The sequence below is a fragment of the Panthera pardus genome, unplaced genomic scaffold (assembly GCF_024362965.1).
Source record: "Panthera pardus isolate Hobbes unplaced genomic scaffold, ASM2436296v1 HiC_scaffold_25, whole genome shotgun sequence".
Classification (NCBI taxonomy): domain Eukaryota; kingdom Metazoa; phylum Chordata; class Mammalia; order Carnivora; family Felidae; genus Panthera; species Panthera pardus.
Genome location: NW_026526821.1, coordinates 52453945 through 52458781, shown reverse-complemented (window position 1 = coordinate 52458781; position 4837 = coordinate 52453945). Strand labels below are relative to the sequence as shown.

Below are 4837 nucleotides of genomic sequence, written 5' to 3'. Positions count from 1 at the left end.
AAAAGGAATAAATTTAACCAAGGAACTTAAAGACCTTTACTCTGGAAACTACAAGATATTGATGAAAGAAATTGAAGACAACACAAATGAATGGAAAGATATTCTCTTCTCACAGATTGGAAGAATTAATATTCTTAAAATGTCCATACTATCCAAAGCAACTTATATATTCAGTGAAATCCTTATTAAAATACCAATGGCATTTTCACAGAACAGAACATATACTCCAAAAATTTCTATGGAACCGCAAAAGATCCCACATAACCAAAGCAACGTTGAGAAAAAGAACAAAGCTGGAGATATCAAATCCTCTGATTTCAAACTATACTAGAAAGCAAATACTAAAACAATATGGTACTGGCCTAAAAACAGACATACAGATCAATGGAACAGAATAAAGAGCACAGAAATAAGCCCACACTTACATGATCAATTAATACATGACTAACGAGGCAATAATACACAATAGGAACAAGATCAGGGCATCTGGGTGGCTCAGTAAGTTAAGCATCCAACTCTTGATTTTGGCTCAGGTCATGATATCATATTTTGTGAGATCAAGCCCTACATCAGCACAGAGACTGCTTAGGATTCTCTCTCTCCATCCCTCCCCTCTCCCCTCTATGCCTCTCTCTCTCTCTCTCTCTCAAAATAAATAAATAAACATTTAAATATATATTTTTAAAAAAGGGAAAAATACCATCTCTTCAATAAATGGTGTTGGCAAAACTGGACAGCTACATGCTAAAAAATGACACTGGGGCCACTTTCTTACACCATATACAAAAATAAATACAAAGTTAATTAAAGACCTAAATGTAAGACCTGAAACCATAAAACTCCTCACAGAAAATATAGACAATAAACTCTTAAACACTGGTATTGGCAATATTTTTCTGGACCTGTCTCCTCAAAGCAAAGGAAACAAAAGCAAAAAATAAGGAATTGGGACTACATCAAGCTAGAAAACTATTACATGGTGAAGGAAACCATTATCAAAATGAAAAAGCAACCAACAGAATGGGAAAAGATATTTGCAAATGATACATCAGATAAGAGGTTAATATTGAAAATATTTAAAGAACTCACAACTCAACACACATAAACACACACACACACACACACACACACACACAAACTAAAAAGTGAAAAATGACTTGAACAGACATTTTTCCAAAGAAGACATACAGATGACCAACAGGTACATGAAAATGTGCTCAACATCAGGGAAAATCCAAATCCAAACCACAAAGAGATATCACCTGACTCAGTCAGAATGGCTAGGATCAAAAACACAAGATAGGCCTCTACTCAAGATGGTAGCCCTGGAGAGCATGGCCACTGATTCAGAGGTCCCAAAGAGGTGCAGGATTAGGGTGGCCACTGATGAGAGGAGCTGGGAGGAGAAGGAAGAGGAAGAAGAAGAGGTAGAGCAGTGGGTTTTGGTGGAATTGTCTGGAATTATTGATTCAGACTTTCTATCAAAATGTGAAAATAAATGCAAAGTTCTAGGAATTGACACTGAGAGGCCCATTCTTCAAGTGGACAGCTATGAAGAATAGTATGGAGAGTATGAAGACACTCTTGGGACCTGGATTGTATCTGAAGAAAATGTTGAATATGATGATACAGAGGGCAATAAAAAAACAGTGCTAAGATAAAATGCCATACAATGAAGAAACTCAGCATGACAAGGACTCTTCTGACAGAAAAGAGGGAAGGAGAAGAAAACAGGTGATGTGGAATGGCTACAAATCAAGGACAACAATTTCTTCTATAGACCCAACATGATTTTAGCTTTCTGCATGAAAATGAAGATAATAAGCCTTCAGCCTCAGACAAACCTTTGGAAGTGGAAGAGGAAGAGATTAAAATGAAAGATAATTCAAACCTGAGTTATGAACAGGGGAAACCACTGAACTTGGAAATAGAGAAGCCTGGTCCTCTTATTGATATCCCTTCTTCTGAGACAGAGGTTCTGTTTTTATGGAAACTCATAAAACTCACTTCTATTGCCTTAGAAATCACTCCTAGAAGAAATGTTTCTTATAACAACTACTAATGAACTTTTTGGAGTTTTTATATAAAATTATCGTGTAACTTTCAGTTTTTTACTATTTTACTAGTTTTGTTGGCTATACACACATTTCCAATATAGCACAGTTTAATATACCAGAATCATTAAGGATGAGATATGAGTTGAAAGTTTAAAATTTGGTATAAATGACTATAGGGACCCATCACTGATAAGTTCTTTACATTGGAAGTTTTATTAAGGTAAGTGTAAAAGTTTTTTTGTTTTGTTTTTGTTTTTGCTTTTGTTTTTCAGCCATCACAAATCACCATGAACTTAGTGGCTTAAAATGACAGAAGTGTATTATCTTGCAGCTTTGTAGGTCAGCCATCTGACATGGGCTGGGCTAAAATTAAAGTGTTGACAGGACTTCATTCTTTTCTGGAGGTTGGGAGTGGGGGATTATATTTCCTTGTTAATTCAGTTGCTGGCAGATTTCAATTCTTTTCAATTGAAGAATCAAGGTCCCATTTTCTTGCTGTCATCTGAGAACTGTGCCCAGCTTCTAGAGCCTGCCTACATTCCCTGGCTCTTTTCAAAACCACTAATGGTCAAGTCTCTCTCATTCTTTGACTGTCTCCTGTTTCTTCCATCATCCTATCTCTGACCCAACTTGCTAATTACCTCACTCAATATCTGTTCTTTCTTTTTTGGGTTTGTAACAAAATCCCAGAATTATTCTGGTTAGCGATGTGTATATGTGGTCACATGGCTAAGTTCTGGCCAGTGACATGGAATTATAAGTATTGAGTGATAAATGCTTCTGGAAAGCTACCTTAAACTTTAAGGCATGAAGGGAAATGGGCCAGTTCATCTTCTCTTTCTTCTTGCTGAAACATGAACATGGTGGCTAGATATTCAGGAGGCTTTTTGGACTATAAAGTAACCTTGGAAATAGAAGTTATGAATGGCAGAGCAATAGATAGAATATTGGACTCTGTAGTACTTGGATGGCTCAGTCAATTCAGGGTCCAATTTTGATTTCAGGTCAGGTCATGATCCCAGGGTCATGGTACTGAGACTCACGTCAGACTCTGCACTAAGTATTCTCTCTCTCCTTTTGCCCCTGACCTCACTCTGTATCTCTGAAATTAAAAATAATAATAACAATAATAATAATAGTAATTAATAATAATAATGGATCTTGATGATAGTGCCCTGTACTGACAAGAATAAAGAAGGTTAATAATAACCTTTAATAGATTAATAATAATCTTTTTCTTCCTGGTAAAATGACTTCAAGATTACCTTTTGGCATTGTTTTCTCTGGAAATCTACTAGATAAAATAACAATAGAATGTCAACTGCGATGTCAGGCAATAGTGTTTATAATTAAAAATATCCCCTTATTGGTAAACTGTATCTAGACCAAGAAGGCTATGACAACACTGCCCATTGGAAAATATGGACTTTGGGCTTCTTTAAGTGCTGTGTTTCTTATTACAAAAATCCCTGGAAACTACACTCGTGGATGTTACAAGAAATATTGCTTCTTGAGGAGACTGAAGTTTCTAAACCAGTGTGGCTTGTGCACCCACCCAAATCATCTTGTTCCCTTACACCTGAACTGACAATTGGGTGCCAGAGTAGAGCCTCCTATTGCAACAAGCCTCAAGCTGCTGTGCTGGTTCGTATGAAATTAAGTGAGCCTGGTGCCGGGTTCAGTCCCATGAAGCCTATTGGGTACCGTAAGTGTGAATACCATTACAAACCTGTGACTACTGCTGCTGTTCAGGTAGATAAGGCACTGCAACTACCTACTTCTGGCCTTTTATGTGAGAGAGAAGTAACTTTTCTCTTCTTTAAGTCACTCTGTATTAGCCACACATAATCCTACTTAATTCATTATGCATTTTGAAAAATAGAGAAAAGTCCAAGGAAGTAGAATGGAAGATTCTTGAGATTTGTAATCTTGCAAAAGGAACTGATCTAGACTGCAGTGTAGTTCTACCTTATTGGGGAGTAAGGTTAGGAATTCCCTGAGCCTGCACCAATGGCTTAACACAGTTTAGGACGAAAGCATCCAAGAATAGACAAACAGAAAAAGTGCCCCCAGCATAGAACAAAAGCAGAAAGCTGCTTCCACAGGATGAAAGCATCTGAGAAGTGGTAAACAGGGCAATAGACCACAGCAGACGGGTGAAACTGCCTGGAGCTAATTAGCAAAAGAAAAGTGCCTTGTTGACCCTGAGGTAGCATGCTCTATCTATCTTACCCCCTAGGCAAGTTAAGATAAACAGACAGGATGCCTGGTGCCTGCCATAAACAGCCACCTGCTCAACACCAGGGTTTTGTTTTGTATTGACCCAAACCCCTAACACCACATATCTTCAAAACCCCCTTTCTCTCACACACTGGATTTAATGATCATTGTTTTATTGTCTCTTTCTGAACATCCATCACATTTGTAAGCCTTCTGATCCTAATAAATAGGGAGCAAGGACCCATACTCGGGGTTCTTGTCTCCTCCCAGACATTAGCCTCTCTTGTATTTAATTCTGCATCTGCTGTCTTGCTGGACAAGAGAGAATTCCATACTCAAAGTCTGCAACATACCTTACATTGAAGAAGTTAATAAAGTCTTATATTCTGAAGAAGAAGAAGAAAAAAAAAAAGACAAGATATAAGTGTTGGCAAAGATGTGGAGAAAAAGGAACAGTCATGCACTGTTGGTAGGAATGTAAATTGGTACAGCCACTGTGGGAAACAATGTGGAGGTTCCTCAACATATTAAAAATAGAGATACCATATGATCTAGTAATT

At 37.5% G+C, this 4837-nt stretch overlaps 1 pseudogene; it reads left to right on the top strand.

Moving 5' to 3' along the window:
- The first annotated feature begins 1316 nt into the window (after window positions 1-1316).
- LOC109258049 (general transcription factor 3C polypeptide 6-like) lies at window positions 1317-2062 on the top strand (annotated as a pseudogene).
- Window positions 2063-4837: the final 2775 nt, after the last annotated feature.